At 45.9% G+C, this 19,645-nt stretch overlaps 1 long non-coding RNA gene across 1 annotated transcript in view; it reads left to right on the top strand.

Annotated features, from left to right (window-relative positions):
• The window catches only part of LOC119389101 (uncharacterized), a 289,213-nt gene extending 286,884 nt beyond the window's left edge, over positions 1-2,329 (top strand). Inside the window, exon 3 of the long non-coding RNA XR_007415896.1 lies at positions 2,246-2,329. This is a non-coding gene — a long non-coding RNA (uncharacterized LOC119389101). The remainder of the gene's footprint in view (positions 1-2,245) is intronic.
• Positions 2,330-19,645: the final 17,316 nt, after the last annotated feature.

The raw sequence follows: 19,645 nt of genomic DNA, 5'->3' as shown, positions 1-19,645 counted from the left end.
ACAAACGAGCCCTTAATTAACTCCTCTTTTGTTCATAGTAGAACATGTAGTTTTACAGATTTTTCTATGGACAGAATCAAGTAAAAGGCTGAAAGAACTTGTAACACTTTATTCAAACATATGGTAATACACACTCCATTTATTATATGATGCCATATTTAAAGCACACCCAAACTATGGGCTTGAAGTGTGACTGGTGTGGCCGTAGCGCTACCTCTTGGTGCTGGTGTGCTCTGCTTCGTGGTGGTTGCACTAGGAGTGTTTCAGTTGAAATGCACATTGAAGCACACAAATTAGCCGACTTTTATAGGATCTTGCATGCCCAAACTTGTATCGCAGGGACTCTAGCCTGCAACGTTGCCTATGTTGGGTCGTGGTCATCTTGGCTTGGCCATGCTGTGATTTGGCATGCTAAGCTGCATAAGATGGTTCCAGTGGGTGACGGTGGTTCTTAGATGATCGTCACAGGTGCAGCAGACTATTTTCCACTTGCAGCTCTGTGACCACTGCGGGAAATCCTGGGGCAGCAATTGGCCGCACTGATATTCTAGGGCAACAGCAATGCAGTCTGCTTGGTGGTTGTGGGCACAGACTGCTCCGACCTTGCTGATACACTAGAATTACACAAGGTTGGCAAAGTGTTAATGCTGTACAGCCTATGACCACCTTTCCTAGGCTGACACGAGTTCATGGCATCTGCTTGGAAACCTGTGGTCTCTTGCGAGTGGCTGGTAGTCTTCGAGCGCATGAGCAAGTCTTTTGTGTGTCTGGCAGTGTTTCTCATCTGGACTGTGTTCAGCAAAACGCCGCTCAGCAAAGGGTGAACACGTCCAGCCAACGGATATGATAAAATTAATGTGGCTCTCAGGGGTAGACAGTTCATGCTCAGGCAAACATCTTTGAGTGGAAACTCGTTAAGTATGTGAGTTGCGCTCGCTTCTCCAGCTGCTGCGGTTAGGAAGTGAATTTGGCTGCCACCAGCGATATTCTGGTGTTGGCCGCTGCGCCAATGAGTATGCATGCTTTTCATGTATACATGACCAATTCAGTTTTTGCCAATTAGTGGTGCAGAAATTGCACGAAGCTTCAGCATAGGCTGTAAACTTCATATTATAGCATATTAAGTGCAGTTAAAAGCTACACTGCAAAACCAGAGTGGCCGTAGGAGTTGTATATTACATGTCAAAACTGAAGGTGCGTTTTTGTACTGGAACAATGCATGTGGTCAACCGCTGGCACATGCATATAATAAGCTAGTTATTTAAATAACACAGCACAGAAGTTTACCTTTGCCAGAAAGGCCTCGGCCAGGGTTGTGGTGAAGCCTTACAACTACACATTGCGGCATAAGAATAGGCCGCCACCAGGGGCTTAGCCAGAAATTTTTTTCGGGGGGGGAGGGTTCAACCATGCTTTTTGTATGCTCGTGCGTGCGTTTGTATGTATGCGTCTATATATACGCAAGCAAAATTGAAAAATTTCGGGGGGGGCTTTAACACCCCCCCCCACCCCCCACCCCTTGGTTACGCCCCTGGCCGCCACAACCCCTCCGTACGTGGAGGCGTTCGAGGAGGAGGAGGAGCCCCCACCCGCGTTGCAGGTGCATACAGACCGACAGAGGTACCCACAGACCGACAGTCCCGATAAAACCGACAGTCCCGATAGACCCGACAAACCCGACAGTCCCGATAAATCCGATAGACCCCACAGACCGACAGTCCCGATAAACCCGATAGTCCCGATAGACCCGACAGACCGACAGGCCAAAATAACATATTGCTTTCAGGCCGACAGACCGACAGCCTGTCGGATTTTTTGACTGGGAAGAGACAACAAAAAACTGTTTTAGTCTTCTATATTGGTTTCACACAAAGTGTAAATGCATTTTTCTTCCTGAAGTCACCCGAAAGTGGTAATGAGTAGAAAACTATAAAGGGGAAGAATGTCTATGCGACTACAAATTACACTAGTACAATCGTACATCATGGATAAATAGGACTCTGAAGGTTGTCTAATTCGATAGCTGAAAAAATACACAGGTGGAAGGAACACCGAAACAGGACATCCTCACTTAACTTCTGAGTGTGTCTACAATAGGCACTGGGATTAGCAAGACTACCATGTTATGTACTACCACATTACTCATGTAATAACTATCCTGCTTTGAAAATGCCAAAACAAAGACATTTATTCGAGTAATCTTATCAAAACGAGTCAACAACCTTGCTGTAGAATTCTGTTTCAGGCGAAGGCTGCAGTTATTGGGTGACGGACCAGGGACTTGACCAACCAAATACTTGCTGCCAATTCGTTTATGCCCTCTTGTGTGCCACTAGCGATATCAAATATACGAAGATGGCTGCTAGAAAAGCAGGACCTTCGCGCCAACACCAGATTTGGCGCTGGTGAATGCTGTTCTAGCTCCATGTATTCAATTATAAGTTTGTGAAATATAATAAAATCAAACGGCTTGTTCAGCGCAGGTGATGTTGTGACGAATCGGACAATGATTTTCTGTATTAGGTTAGATGTATTGTCAAAAGCCTAAGTGAAAAACTGTTTCTATGATACTTTAGGTCACTTCAGGTCATTGCGATACTACGACGTCATGGCACACTTCACTACGACGTCATTAATTACAGCATTACCGACTCGTTTTGGCGCCGGGCACTACATGAGGTCATCCATGTGTCGCTTCATAGGACATCGTGCGCGCGCCAGCGAAATTCTGGAATGTTATTTTGTCACTTGCCTTGCTTTTTTTCCTTATGTGGATGTATTTTTCTGGCTTTCGTGTTTTGTTTGAATCATCAGGACGATGATTTTATTGAAGGGGCATTGACACGCCTACTTCCCTTGCTTTTTTTTTCTTATTGTGAGCGTGCGTCAATGGCTAGAACTCTTACAAGATAAGATTGCGTGCTTGACACGAGTAGTTGAGCTTATGGGACTGGTGTGTACTTGCGGTAACGCTAAAATATATGATGCTAAATTTATAAAATGCGAGGCGTTTCATTCTTAGAATATTATCGACGACCGACGACCGTACTCGCCGCCATCATTGCAGTGCGAGTGTTCCTTGCACATGGTGTGAGTGTTCCTCTTGCTGGGCAATGTTCACGAAAAAATACAGTTTTGGTAGCTTGGTTGAGTCTTGAGTTTTCGTAGCCTCGTTCTTAAACGTCACAACCATGTGACCTGATATAAAGTACTACCACGACAGTGCTTTAGCTGGTCATTCTTTAGGGCAGAAGACATACGAGAACCTGTGTTACGCTGTAACATGGCCGGTATAAAACAGAATGTATTACGCTACGCGTGTTCCTGTTCAGTTTATCAATAGGCGCAGTGAAGTGGTGGTTTACCACGAGGAACAATGCAGTTAGTTCAGAGTACGTCACCGTGGCAAATAGTTGCATGTGACGTAATAGGTCCCTCCTCCATGAGCCCGCGGCGAAACCAGTATCTGGTTGTGGTGACTGACCATTTCACGAAATGGGTCCAGCTGTTTCCTTTACACAAGCTGACTTCGCAGAAAGTGTGGGACTGTTTTTTCGGAACCTTCACGATGTTCGGATTCCCTGCCCAGCCGATCAGGAATTGCGCGACGTATTTCACCAGCAAGGTCTTCACAGATTTCCATGACGCCCTAGGAATCCGCGAAAAGCGCACATCTCTGTATCATCCACAAGCTAACATCAGCAAAAGGTTAAACGGAATCTTTAAATATATGCTTGTCGCGCATACTGAGCGTCACAAAAATTGGGATCTGAAACTGGCAGAAATAGCATTTGCAACTAAAACGACAGTGAACTGCTCAACAAGCTTCATTTCTGCTCCACTTAACCTGGGCAAGCAATTGCAGTTTCCATAAGAGATACATTTGCATCAGCGAACGCTACTCGAAAATCTTACGCAAAGTTTGCAGGTGACGTGAAGCAGAGTTGACCGACGTCCTAGAACAGGAACCTCAACGTATCACGTGTAGAATAGGCGGAATAATACGACAAGGGTCGCTGCAATATAACCTTCCACGTTGGAGACACCCGCTCAGCGATGGCTGAGCGGGTGCCTCCAGGGGCAACCTCTGCGCTGCGTGGGGGAGACGTTCCTTCTGCCGTGAAGGGTAGACGCATCCACCCCGCTGGCCGATTGCTGCTCTCTGAGACCATGGATTATGCCTTGCGGCCCCGTACATGTCCTTGGGCCGACCTTTCCGTATGAGCCTTATTTTTTAAAAAAATTGGTGCTTTTCGTTGGGATTTGAAGACTTCGTCGACCTAAGGGTGTCTTGCGAGGTGTATCTACGTCTTTGTGTAAATTCGGTATTAGTATACATATTGTGGGATTAGCAGGTACGTCGACTACACTGGCGTATAAGCACTACCTTACAGTTCGACGTAATGTCGGCACTTACGTTACACTACAGACGAAAATTTTATCGAAACGAAGGCTAACTAGCGTTCCTTGTCGCATTCGGGCAGGGACGAGCAAAAGAAATACTACAGCTTGATGAATCATAAGAGTATATATGTAGTGTTTAGTACGTTACTATGAAGAGGGTAGAAACAGTGCCACCACAATTGACATTAGAGAAGCCCTTATCCCACAATTGATGTTAGCGAGCGGTTGATGTAATATGTTTGTGTATATTCTGCACCACTTGGGATAATTGCAGCGCCTTTGTTAGCGCTTGCCTACAACATTAAAATCGCCAACTGTAACAGGCAGCACTCCTTCCTCTTCTTCCACTCCACTCCCATATAGTGTCGTATAAGATTTCTAATGTCTATCGTCGGCATTCCAGGGTTGACGTAGACTGTGAATCACGTTTAGCATGTAGCGAGAGACGATAGAGACGACGTGAAGGCGGCCAACGTGGTCGTGCCGTTGTCTCGCCACTTTATTACGGGGCTAAGCGGAGCGCCGGCGACTGCAGGCGTCCAGACAGCCAGAAGCGTGAGCTCCGTAATAAAGTGGAGGAGCCGGTAATGTGCCGCCGCCAGCACCTTTGCAGGCACCCCGACACGCCACCTGTGTCGCCCGCTCACCCGGTTGACGTTCGCACCACTGCCAACGCCAACGTAGGTCTAAAGCTACGGGCGTGGCCGTAGTACGCCTACGCAACGCTCTATCTTTCAGACTCCAGTTCCCCAATGCGCGCAAGAACCGCCGGCAACACAGCAGTCTGTGTCTGTTCAAGTTTCGTGGTGCTGCTCTGTGGGATCGCTCGGCCCTGTGCCGATTTCCGCGTTTCCGCTTTCGCTCGCTAGCGCCAACAGCGTAGCTTCGTCGCCATCGTTGGGTGTAAGCACAGCTCTGCCTTGCAAAGCAGTAGCGGTTAATTGACTCCTTTATCATTGCTGCGGAAGGGGCATGGCGCACTCGGCAACATTTTCAAGCTCCATTGGGAAGCAAATGCGACCATGGACTCTACAAAGATCCGAATGTCCAGCAATTTAACTTCTACTATAGACTTGAGGAACCTGATGCTGATCAGGGCAGAAACTGTATTGCCCTGCCCATTCGTGAACTACAAATAACTACGTATGTTTTAATGAAATAAACCAATGTAGATTTCACAAATTTGAACGCTGTGTTTTATCTCGGTGAAAAACCACCTGGTGAAAGGAACAACACCATCGTGAACAGCACAATCCAGAAGGACACTTGCAGCTTCGTAAGGCCAAACATTATTAGAGCGAATGTTTCGTTTTATTTATTGAGAAGACGCGCGTACAATTTGATTCATATATCAGATCAGGCAAACTAAAGTATCCGTTTTATACGCTGCATGTCTGCTACGAATATAAGGCAGTTCTCAAAACGTGCGTGAACTTACGCTTCTGGCATGTAGTGGCAATCTATCGCGCTCGAATTACCAGCGTGCTGCGCAAACAGAGAAATAGAGATAGACAGGACATACCACAGTCATCTTGGAATACTAACATTTAGCTGGAAACGCTTGTATATATTTTTTTACAGTAAGGAGTTCTTACTCAAGATATTATATCCTGCTGCCTTTGCTGAAGTGGCCAATCATTCAGCTATGCACAATATTGAACATAAAATGTGTTCAGCCTACAATAAATAAAGAGGCCCGTTTTATTTTACCATGAATTTCAGCCTCGTCTTTGTTGTTACCTTCAAACAATCGTGCAACCACGTGGCAACAACTGCCTGTACTTTGTGGGATTTTTCCGCTGATATGCGCAAGGGTACCTCATTGGAAAAGCTAATATCATAAGCGCATGTATAATATAACGACAAAACTACCTAAAACATAGTGATGCACATCATTTATTAGCCTTGCCAGAAGAAAATCGTGCAATCTAATAGCAAAGCAGCGGGTTGGACGCAACAGACTCCTCATGTTGCTCGATTTCGTGCATTGCCTTAGCGTTCAGCCCATGCCTCCTCCAATTAAGGTGTCCATCATAGTTGGATCGATTCTAGCTTCTTCAATGGCAGCACTTGCAGGCACTGATCTTCCTTGTTCGAAAGGTCCCGCAGCCTGAGTAACCATGACTCCTGTGAAGAAACAAGGTAAATAAAAAAGCCTAAATACTTTAAATACAAGCAAAGTTAAGTCTAAGTGGTAAATCAAGGGTAGTCTCATCTTGGAAAATCAGTCAATAAGTTCGTGGTATTAACTACTTTTATATATTGATTATGTTGCACCGTTTTCAGTATTTATAAAAAAATAGCATCGATTCCTAACGAAAAATAATTAGGCCCCCGTAAGTGTCACAATGTGAGGCTTCATGTTGGATATCTTCTCTTTATAAAACGTAAGCGTTCACACATCGATGACCTTGCGGCATAATATTGGGTCGTTTTTAACAGTTCTTTTCTCACCTAAAAAGCTGCATATGTCTACAATTGGTGGAGGTGCGGGGTGCTTTCAATGTACTTGCTCTCCGACCACACATACTGGGATGCCATTCTACCTTTCGTAACCTATACGCGTACAACACCGCTACTCAGAGCCCCACTGGCTTTTTACCCTATTGTCTGATGTACGGTCGACAACCCATTAAAGCACACTGTCGACACTTTACCGATCGAATGCTTCTTAGTAGGCGCCCATATCTGACACAGTGAGGCATGCCAAAGAATGTCATGACCTCGCACGGGTCTTTACCTCTAACGACCAAGAGCGCCAGAAGAGCATTCGCGGCGACACTATTCTTCTACGCCCACCTTCCTGCTCTATCGAGTCGTCGAACGGGCATCACCCGGCAAGTACGTCATTGAAACTACTGAACGGTCTTCGGACATGCGCCGTCGAGGACGCGACGGGGTCACTATCGAGCGTCTCTAGCCGTACTATGACCAAGTCGTAGTGACGAGCGGTTATGCCGTCCTATACAGCTCACTTTTAGTCCTCGGGGGTAATTGTAGCGAAGAAAGCCGGCAGATCCCACGCATTGTGGGAATCGATGTAATGCGAAGCAGCCAGCAAAGAGCTGCATACATCGCCTTGTATGTCATTGAGGAAAATGCGTGTCATGGTTTTCATGTTAACTCCTATTATTTATGTTCGTCACACAGTCACATCGCGCAAGACCAATTCCGGGGTAGATCAAGCTACGAAACAGCCACCAGCGCGCCATGAGCGTGGCACGTAAGTCATGCTGTACATGACATGCGTGTCATGATTTTCATGATAACTCGTGTTATTTATGTTCGTCACACGGTCACGTCGCAAGATACCAATTTTGGTGTATATCAATCTAGCGAAACGGCCGCCAGCGCCCCATGAGCGTGGCACGTAAGTCATGCTGTACATGACATGCGTGTCATGATTTTCGTGATAACTCGTGTTATTTATGTTCGTCACACGGTCACGTCGTAAGAGACCAATATTGGTGTATATCAAGCTAGCGAAACGGCCGCCAGCGCCCCGTGAGCGTGGCACGTAAGTCATGCTGTACATGACATGCGTGTCATGATTTTCATGATAACTCGTGTTATTTATGTTCGTCACACGGTCACGTCGCAAGATACCAATTTTGGTGTGTATCAATCTAGCGAAACGGCCGCCAGCGCCCCATGAGCGTGGCACGTAAGTAATGCTGTGCATGACATGCGTGTCATGATTTTCATGATAACTCGTGTTATTTATGTTCGTCACACGGTCACGTCGTAAGAGACCAATATTGGTGTATATCAAGCTAGCGAAACGGCCGCCAGCGCACCATGAGCGTGGCACGTAAGTCATGCTGTACATGACATGCGTGTCATGATTTTCATGATAACTCGTGTTATTTATGTTCTTCACACGGTGACGTCGCAAGATACCAATTTCGGTGCATATCAATCTAGCGAAACGGCCGCCAGCTCCCCATGAGCGTGGCACGTAAGTCATGCTGTACATGACATGCGTGTCATGATTTTCATGATAACTCGTGTTATTTATGTTCGTCACACGGTCACGTCGCAAGATACCAATTTTGGTGTATATAAAGCTAGCGAACGGCCGCCAGCGCCCCATGAGCGTGGCACGTAAATCATGCTGTACATGACATGCGTGTCATGATTTTCATGTTAACTCGTGTTATTTATGTTCGTCACACAGTCACGTCGCAAGATACCAATTTTGGTGTATATCAAGCTAGCGAAACGGCCGCCAGCGCACCATGAGCGTAGCATGTAAATCATGCTGTACATGACATTCGTGTCATGATTTTCATGTTATGACTTGTCATTTATGTTCGTCGTACAGTCATGTTACGCCATACCAATTTTGGTGCACATTCGATTAACCAAGCGACCAGGAGAGCACAAAGTCGTAGGCGGCTAGATAGATAGATAGATAGATAGATAGATAGATAGATAGATAGATAGATAGATAGATAGATAGATAGATAGATAGATAGATAGATAGATAGATAGATAGATAGATAGATAGATAGATACGGTCAAAGTCGCAGAAGTTCGCTAAGAAATGCTTCGCATTTAAAATAAACGATGGAATGTACTCCCCCTGGCGTTTCATACAAGATTTCGCAGTTTTGGATTTCCAATCTCAGAAGAAAGGCACGATTGCGTTGTCACGATGGAGCCGCCGGAATAAGAGTATTTACCTTGCCGCATGCAACATTCTCCGCCATGTTTGAATGGCGTCTCGCTATTGAACATTACTTGTATCCAAAAGAACAACGTTTAAGAGTTATTCGTAAAAGTTAGTTGAGTTAAATCGGCTTCATCCTTGAAATATTTGCAAGTCCTTCATGGCTTTCTGATTGTAAACAATTCTACCTGTGGTAGGCTATAAATTGTTTGAACTCACCGCAAGCGAACACAAGAGAGACCAGAATAAATGCTGCCGCACGTCCTGCCATGGCACCCATGAAAATGTGCGCTGATGTTCCTGTTCTATTATTGGAAAAGAAACCAGAATCAGGCATAAAAGTAATCTTATGTAGATTCTTTCACACGCTTTGGAACAAGATACCCTATTTTTCGTGATGAGACAACCGAAATTCCATCTCCGAATCAAATGTGAGTGCCCCTACATCAGAATGTGCTGATGAAAATAACTAATCATTGTGCGCTAACTATTGGCCGATATACGCAATCGCATGGTTCTAGTCGTGCTTTCGATTATGGCTGATATTTTGCCAATTTGACATGTATGACGGAGCCTTTCAAAATTCCCGGCACCGCGGGTACTCACATCCATGGATCTTTTACCCTGTGGCACCACAATATATTTTATTGAGCTATAGTGGACAGACAGTCGTTAAATGTTCTCGAGCTCTAAAGGGAACCGATGCAACATATTGTTCTTTCTAATATTGCGAAATCTCAACACATACAGGACAGCAGCTTAAACTACTTAAGTGGTCTACAGCTGCCGTTGTGCCAGCTACGGGAACCACGACGCAATGCATCCATAACTTAGAAAGCTGGAACCATGACGCAACGCGTCAATAATTTAGAAAAGTGCCATCGTATCACTCTGTTTCATGTCTTTAGGAATAATATCTAGAGATTTACAACCTACATGCATTTGTCACATATTGACAGAAATGTGTTATTGAATATATACGTTCCTCCGCGCAGTACTTCGATCATTGGGCTGCAATATACGACACTGAAGCTGAAGCTTGTAACCTCTCTGTCGTCGTTGTGGGGAACACAGTGTAAGATTGCAAATATATTCTTTATTCACTGACTGGAAACATCCTTATGTCAGGAGAATATAAGGGCTTAAACAAAGATAGCGACAATATTCAACCATAATTAGTCTTAATTCCCAGGAGCAGCGACTACGTGCAAACTTGCCGTCTGCGCTAAAAGAAAATAGAGAGGAATGACCTTACTGGAGAGAGTGAGTTGATCGGGTACTTACGAACTTTTCCGTTGGTTTGGACAGTGAAAATAAGTTGCCAATTCCATCCTATATATACACGAGTTCTGTTATTCTCACAAAGGAAATGGTAATCGTGCGGAAATGTCCACAGCACAACTAATGCCACAAATCACAATACAAGTATGTAAATATGATCAACGCCTGGTACGAAGATAGGCAGGAAACCACGCATACTTTGGCTGCCATGGCGAATGCTGAGTCTGTGACCAACGTCTCTTGCATATTAGTAAATATTTTCCTTTGCGAAACATTGCTAAACCAGAAAAGACGTGTAATGGCGATGATGCAGGATTTCCTGTCACGTTATTTACGAACGAATGCGTCGATTTCGGTCAAAATTGACAGGAATAACGTACAGTGAGATTAAGCGTTTTCGTTACGAAGTTTTACTATTGGGCATCAGAAACATGGCGACAGGCTAAGTTACCCCAACATCCTATGGATAGAGGTTGTGGCGGAAAACCTTGTTGCTCTCTTATCGAAATGCTAAGTGGTAGAAACAAGTCCTTTTGTCCTCACGCAAAAACTGCCCAAATTGCGAGCTCCGGAAACAACAGCATTATTTAAACGAACATGTATGTGAACAGGCATCAGCGTGCGCATGATTCTCCATTAGGGGAGGGGGGGGAGTTAAGCTTTAGCGCAGCGCTCCCTTGACCCCCCGCCCCTTTGACTGAATTCAAGAAAAAGCTTCCCAATGAATGCAAAAATGAAGATGAACGAACGACATGCTTCTCAAAGTTCTGTTTAACGTTCTTTCAAAGATCTTCATTTTTGCATCCATTGGGAAGCATTCATATAAATATATATATTTGGAACATTTCTGCGTCTAAAGAGGTGCCGTATGCATCCTGCACCTGCGATATTTTCATGGAAACGGAGGCATGTCTTCGTTTCCAGGGTGCGTAGGTGTCGAAACGTCTATGTCATTTGGGTATAAATTGTTTTGTTAAATCGGTGTAGAACTTTTACCATCGTGCACTCACCCGCCTTTTGGAACATTTTGAAGTCGAAAGAGATGGATGCATCCTACACCTGTGATTTTCTCATGGAAACAGAGCGATGTCTTCGTTCTCAGCCCGCGCGGCACATGGTTATCTCATCGTGTCTCATCAACGCCGGGAAGGCGTTGATGGACGGCGACACACGACGAACGAGTATCTCTCTCCGGGCAATGTTTGTTCACGGGAAAGCAGATCCTGCACCTATTTTTTGAACGTAAATGGAGCTTTCGTACACAGCATGCAAGACCTCAACAGTGCAGCCTTTCAACGAAGACTCCGTGGGTGCCGCCTAATCCCCTCCGTGATGTTATAAATATCCGTGACCCACTTAAAACTACACTGCCGACACAGTGACGTCAACCATTGCATGCCCGCATCTGGTTGCTAGCGCCGCCATGTTGAATTCGGGCAGTGCTGAGTTAACGACCAGTGCCTCTCTTTTTCGTTTATTTCACTGTCTTTTTCTGTGGCGCTCATCTGAGCAGCCGCAACTAATTGCTGAGGCCACGAACCACCTAGGGAACTTAGTGCGGTGCCGTGTGTTATCGGCGCATCTTTTCTGCAAAGGGTCCTCAGAGCGACGAAATGGGCCTAGTGTGAAGTACTGTACGTTTTGCCCGTACGTGAGGGGTATTAAGTGAAAAGACGAAGAAGTCGGTATCGAAAACGACTCCGCGCTGTTCGCACAAGGGCAAGGGAACGAAACGTCTCTGGCCAGCTGTGAAAGACGACCACCCGATTTTACAGCGAAAGCTGTTATGAGATCAAAACAATGGCCTTTTTGCGCTGTAGTTGTCCGCTGCCATCCACGGTGTGCGTTAGCGCTATCGCGCGAAATAAAAAAATGAAATAAAAAATTATACAGGGTGGAACGAGTTCGAACTTGGCCATTCTGCGTGGGAGCGTCAGAGCCATGCCATTCCACCTCAAAGCCATACCGGTGCTTGAAACGGCTTCGCAAAGAGACACTATGCGAACTTCATCTCGGGAAAGAACCACATTAACATATTAACAACCAGGCGTCCCACAACGCGAATTCTGTACCCAGGCGTCACACAATCTGAATTCCGCAACTTGTGGGTTGTTGAACGCTTCCAACCCATTACAAAGGGCTCTGCCATAATTCTTTATCGTCATCAGGCCGAACATGAAGAAAGTGCACATATTGCCGTTCAGGTGTTTAGCGGGTATCGTGGTTCTCCGCAGAATGACGAAAAATGGCCTAGTGGCGGCTTCCCTGCTTACACAAAATTATGATGATTTAGAGCGTAGTACGTTCCTCGCAATTGCACTAGTATTGGTTGCCAAGGGAGCCCATAAAGCCAGCATGGTCCATTTCCCCAGGATCTCAATAAAGTTATTTCCCTCTCTATCTCTTTCTCACGTTAACATATGTCATATAGCGTGGTGGGAGAGTGAAATAACGACCGGGCGTCACACATTGCGAATAACGTAACTAGTTGATCGTTGAAAGCTTCCAACCTATTACAAAGGACTCAGCCGTAGTTCTTCATCGTCATCAGCCGTCGCATCAACGAAGTGCACATAACGCCTTAGAGATGGTACCTGACTTCTCCGATGAATGACGGATAATGGCGTAGTGGGTGCTTCTCAACTTCACAAAAGCAATGATTTGTGGCTTAGTAGGTACGTTGCTAGAGTACTTGTATCAGTAGCCTCAAGCGCGTCTATAACGCGCTCTAGAAATTCCACTCTTCCAGCTTTCGCTGTGAATGTGCTGCGCTTTCTGCGCAGACCTGGCGTTTTGTTATAAGCACAGGAGAGTTCGTGCCTGCATAATTCAGGCCATAGCACATGCGCGTGACCCATGCAGAACACAAGGAAGACAAGAGTACAACAGCAGGCGGGGATTTCGAGGAGAAAGACGACTGTTCTCTGGAACTGTTTGGAGAATTGTTTTAGCCATTTCCTTCTCGGGCACAGGTTCGCCCACACACTTAAAGTGTTACTATCCTGTTAGCAACAGCTGTTAATAACGAGAAGAGTAGTAAATGTCACTATTCTTGACGTTACAACCGCAATCTTTTTATAACGGTCTAATTCTCGAGCGACAACATCACAATATAAGGTCGCGTAATTATGCACAGAATGTGACGGATGAGATGAACACACATACATAACGACAAGGCTACGAGACACGTATAGTTAGTGAGCGGTTCCAGGGGTATTTATAGACCTACCCCTGGGGAACGCAGCTGGCGCCGGTGAGCAGCAAGTCTTAAGTATGAATAATTGAACTTTTGCATCTATATTTATATAGCGTACAACCTGATTAGTTGTGCGAGGCGACGTAGCGTAGGACTGTTATTTAAGCATGTTTAACATTAGGTTAAGTCTATGTTGCGTCATACTGCCACAACGAGGCCCAGTAAAAGTATGTCAAAGAAGAAAAACTGAATGCAGTTACTATATGCTAAAGGCACCAAGTACTACATTGCTACCGAAAGGTACCAATTATGTGCAGAATGTTGAACCCTTTTGGGTCTGTTACTTCTTACATTTCGCGACGCAACAGTCTGCTCCCTGACCTGCATTGTCACGAGCTTCCTTAATTATCTATTCTGTAAATACTGCCAGTCCTGTATACCTTTTCGATTGAAATAATTATTTCTTCATTATATCAGAGCTATCAACTCCCCCCCCCCTCCCAGAGGTCCCAAACGTTAGGGGAAACCAACCAGCCTTTTGTTTTGGAGAAACGCTGCTGTAAAATAATCTCACAGCAGGATTCCTGTTGGTGTTCGGGCATGTCAATAGTAACACCTACATCGAGCCAACGTAGTTCCAACTGGGCCAGTGCAAGTGCAAGAATGTGCTGAAAAACAAATACACACCGCTGCTACAAGTGTTCATTTCCATAAATGAGTATTCAGAGGGAACGCGGACTATGACAGCACAAATATGCTCCCTGCCCCCCTGCCCCCGCCCCCCGCCCCGCTCTTGTAATATCTGATTCCTAAAATTACATCCAATTATAGCCCTTTTTGTAAGTTTGTTCGCATTTACCTTGCGTATGAAAACACGCACAGCACTTGCCCTTCCTTTCAATACCTTTTGCTCCTCCACTTTCAGAATAGCGGAAAAGATGCTTACACATTGTGGTCGCTTAGTTGTAAGAAACGAAATTGTGGTTTTCCGCTTGATACAGTTGATGTTTTCTTTGTTCGATTGCGATAAAAAGTGATACTTCGAGATGACTCCAGTTACGAACTTCACGCCAGGTAGTCATGACATTTTCATTCGTAGTAAACAGGTGCAAACAAAATGTACCGGTATGCAAGAGGTAGTAAACGTTGCAACGTTTAAATATCTGCTAAGGTAGGTAGTAAACAGGCAGCAAGAAGTTAGTCATGGTCCAAGAAGGGTAGTAGCAGCTGCTGTTACTACCTATTTGCTTGCAATTACTAGCTTTTTTCTAACTTTTCATGCGTACACAGATCAAAGATGAAGTGGTTCTGCGGTACCCTTACGTCGTGTCGCGACATCTCTGTAGAGCTAATCTCGAAGTCAACAGCCATCGTCAGGTGGGTTTTATTATATCTTTTATTCTTTCGTGTAAGAATAATTATTCACAGAACACGAAATTTCTTCAACCACTGATCGATTTTTAATGCGCTCCTAATACGCGCACGACGAGACGTCCATTGTATTTGGGAGCCTTTGCGAACGCGGCCCGACGCTGTCCTCTGCGATTCACCTCGGATGATCCCTGCAAAAAAGAGCACACACAGCTCGTAAGAAGTATGCGGCCCACTCAACGCATTAGTAATTCTGGCTTCAGGAAGCGGAACGAGTCGGGAAAGTGTGCCAAGCTTCGCCAGCGTCTTCAAAGGATCCGTATGCGGTAGCCATGTGAAAATCCTTGGTCGGTCTCCCGCGAAACACTGCGTGGGCCGCATATTATCTGGGAAAGGAAGAGTGGTCGGTTAAGTACAGTGCCATAAAAACATAATGTCTGACAATGCAGAATACTGGGAAATGCGCAGATAAGCTATACGTAATGGCATGATTCCTAAGCGTATGTCGAGCATCATCGGCAGACGCAGTGGCAAGAACACGGCAAGCGCTCGTAGCGAACCCTTGCGGCTGTTCGTGCTACTAAACCACGCTCTCCGTAGTTGCATTCATTGTACGTTAGATGAGAATTCACGCAGGAGCATGAGACAACTTACACGATGGAACATTATGGACAAAGACAAAAACATGCATGTGCTTACTGATTACCGTTGTGAACGGCGTGACTGTGAGGAGAGAACACAGCAGGCTATAAAACATTTAAATACGCAGATTCAGCGCTGTCTTTGTCAACTAGGTACGATAGGCGAATGCGTAAAACTTCGTAGATATAACGGTTAGGCGCATTAGCACAAACACTGGGCGATATACGTGGTAGTCGGTGGCATTCTTGCACGGCTGCATCTGGGTGCAGCCAAAAAACTGCATAAGGCCGCTTATCTCTGGTAAGCCAAGGCGAAGAATTCTGGGGTATTCAGTGCCTTTGCAGGGCTTCCTTTTTTTTCCTTCTCCATGTTCTTCCTTTTTTATGCTTCAAGTTGCCTTTGCGGCACCACATGTCATTCTTAAGTGGAGTACCCAAGAACAAAGCCTGTGGCCTTGTTCGCCCTACGCTTTCTCTAAGATCGTGTGCCAACAAGCAAATATTATTTATTATTTATTTATTTATTTATTTATTTATTTATTTATTTATTTATTTATTTATTTATTTATACTGTTAGCCGAAGGCCGATACATGGTGGAGTAATGAATTACATTTGAGAGTTCGTTGATGATACATGCACTACACAGTGAAATCAGGACAAACAACACATCTGGAAGTTTTAAGCAAACCTACATCATACAGACCATACAGATCGTAGTTCAAACAAAACACAAATCTAACCACAAGTAGAAATTTCGTCTGTGTCATAAGCACGTCGTTATTCGCAAGGGCCTCCTCAGCTAGATATGCTTCATAATTCTGGTGGCACGGCGAGAGCAATAATTTGAGCTAATCTAGAATTGGCCATCTGCTTCAGAGTAAGCGTAGATGCGCTCATAGTTGTGAACATCGACCACTTCATAAATTACCCGCTTTGCCGCCAGAATCAATTTAATTACGAGCACACATTTACCGTATTTACTGGGTCTGTCCGAAAGTAGTGTCAGTGAGTTGATTAAAACAGATGTATTGATCCCATCAGTACAACACAAATAAAGTTTTCAATATAGGCTCCTCCTGCGATGACACATTGCCTCGAGTGAGATTTACAGGCATCGAAGGCGTTGCGGTAGGCTTCCTCCGGAATATTTTTGAAGGCCCTGGTGGCAAGCATGTGACTTCGTGAACTGTCCCGAAATGAAGTCATTGCAAAGTAGTTATCAAAAAAAAAAGTCTGGAGGAGTTATGTCACGACAGTAGGGCAGCTGGGGAACCCCTGGCACAAAGCGGGTCATGACGATGACGATGTCGTTTGACTGGCGCGTTGTCGTCGGTGATGGTCGTTGAAGGCCGTCCAGGTCGAGGGTCATCGTCGACCTCTTTACGACCTTCTGAAAAGGCCTTATGCCACCGGTACGCTTGACGTTATGACTACCAATGATCACCAAAGGTCTTTTTCATAGGAAATGTTTACACTCCGGACATGCCGAGTTTCACACAAAACTTGATGGCAATCCTTTGATCCAACGAGAGCTGCATTGTGGCTTGCACGGAAAATGAAATCGAGGTTCACGGACAAGTCTCTGCTTACTCTCCAGATAGGAGCAAACGACAGTGCTACAGCGCGTGCGTCAGCTAACCTTACCCTCCACCATATCAGCCGGTCCAAGTGTGTTGTGAGGTATGCACGTTTTTCAATATATTCGCTGCCATTACTTTTTGGACAAACCCTGTAATTTCGTTCACCTTGTCGATGTTAATGAAATAGTAAATCAACACGAGTACCACTATTGTGGTGATGGTTTCTGGTGGAGGATTTCAATAACGTGTACAGAGTATAGAACGTGTAGTTATGTAACGTTTTCAAAATATTCCTGCGCGCAGTAGGAAACCTTGATCACATTAAACTAACTTGAACCGAATAGCAGCCACCCTTTATAGTTACGTGCCGACGACGCAGAGATGCAGAGCCGGCGATGGCCTTATCATCCCAAGCCGCAAGATCAGTGAAATATTGCATACACCTAATAGAACGCACGCAGAAATGAGCAGTACGGATGTACAGTGAAACCCTACTATAGGGTACTGGTATAAATCGAATTGTCCTTTAACTAATTTGGAACACGCCGATGCTTTAACCTTTAGCATAGGAAAGAATACAGCTGCATCAAGCAAAAACAACCGGGACAGGAAACAGTTGGTACACCGAACATCGGGCTCTGTGAAACGCCCCAAGAAGTTGGCCTTCTCTCACGAGAGATTCGCTTTTTATAACGGAAGCGGTCTTTCCCGCACGCATTTGGGAGAACCAGTGGACAGATTAGGAGGGCGCTGCACGGAGCGAGTAGAAACTGCCGCTTGCCATCAGATGCTTTCTGCCATGAACCCGCTGCTGCATGTATCACCCCAACCTCACCCCGCCTCAAACCACGGGGCAATAAAAACTGCAAAAATATGCCCCGCCTATGCCCTCGATGCAGAATTCCCTGCATTATCGTAAAGCGACGCCGTGAAGCCAGTATTTTGTGTCGCTGATAAAGTTCTATAAAGCCTCTAAGAACCCGCATATAAATCGATATATGCGGGTTCGACTTTATTACTTACAGTCCTCGGACAGCAGCGTGAAGAGTATGCCGAACAGTGTGAGGCTGATCAGCAAGAGCAGGGTGCTCATCGCGATCACGATGAAGTGTTTTTGGGTCTTGTCGATTACGATTTCAAGAAAAAAAAAGACTGTACGGCAGTATGGCAGTAAAAGGCAGTATGGCAGTAGTATCGCAAAAGGCAGCAACCATTGCAATAGGCATAGGCGTGCGCACAGGGGGGCAGAGATGGGCGGCCGCCCCCCCCCCCCTAATCACCTTAAAAGGGGGGGCGCGAAATCTGCCCCATAGATTAACTTAGTAGTGTGGGGGGGGCGCTGCGATGAACCTTCGCCCCCCCCTGATGGGGAACCCTGCGCACGCCTATGGCGATAGGTTGCTTATCAAGCTCCCAAGAGCGACAGCCTGGAATTTGCAATAGCTGTACTTCTGTTCTGAGTAAGGAAAGACGAGCAAATTAGGGTAATATGTATATATATCGTCTATATATAGTCACGGGTTATCTGCGACGTGCGGGCTGCAGTAGCTTAGTAGGTGAGGCATTGCAGTGGTTAACTTGAAGGTACGGGTTCGATTCCCGGCCACACCGGCCGCCCTAAATAACAGGCAGATTGCACGAATGCTGTTACTTAGGGTTATGTGCAGGTGAAAAAACTCCAGGCTGCTAGATTTCGGGGTCCCCCACTATGGTGGGCCTCGATCGCATCGAGGTTCTGGCGTAATAATGATTATTAGATGTGAATCATCTTATAGCGGAGTTCAAGCCGGTGGTGGTGGTGGTGGTGTGCGGCGTGACCACCCTTACTGCGCATGCGCAAGCCCTCTCCACACACCTCCTGCACCTCTCCACTTCCTCTTTCCACCTCACTCTCTCAACCTCCCCTTTCCCCTCCCCTCTCCCCATTCCTCGCACCCTCTCCACTACCCCTTCCCCTCATCTTTCCCCCTCTCCACTGCCCCTCCCCTTCTCCACTTCCCCTCTTCCCTTTACCTCCCTCCCCTCCCCTGTCCACTCCCCCTCTGAAACGCGGGCTCTACATGCCGAAACGCTGCTTCGCATCGCCTCATGTTCCCCTTTAGCGGGAGATGGCGTGATTTTTATATTCAGGACGCAGTGGCCTGCTGACATAGTAGCACCCAGCTGTCAAAAAAGACGTTTAACAGCGAAGCTGCTTAAGCCATCAGCAACGTGTGTTCCGTCGTGCTGAACTCTACAGGTGGGTATGCGCCACACGAAATGGACAAGCCCCACTGCCGAGTACAGCAGGTGCGAGCCTATACGCCATGGTGCTCTAGTGGTTATGGTGCTCGACCGTTGAACCGCAGGTAGCGGGATGGAATCCCGGTCGCGGCGGGCGCATTCTCGATGGAGGCCAAAATGCTTTAGGCCTGTGTACTTAGATTTAGGTCCTAAAATACCAGCGCTAAAGGCGCCGGACGAACGCACAAAGACGAACGAGCGCTGGTTTGTCTCTGT

This window comes from Rhipicephalus sanguineus, chromosome 4 (genome assembly GCF_013339695.2).
Source record: "Rhipicephalus sanguineus isolate Rsan-2018 chromosome 4, BIME_Rsan_1.4, whole genome shotgun sequence".
Taxonomy (NCBI): domain Eukaryota; kingdom Metazoa; phylum Arthropoda; class Arachnida; order Ixodida; family Ixodidae; genus Rhipicephalus; species Rhipicephalus sanguineus.
Note: the sequence above shows the minus strand (reverse complement) of the source record. Positions and strands in the feature narration are given on the sequence as shown.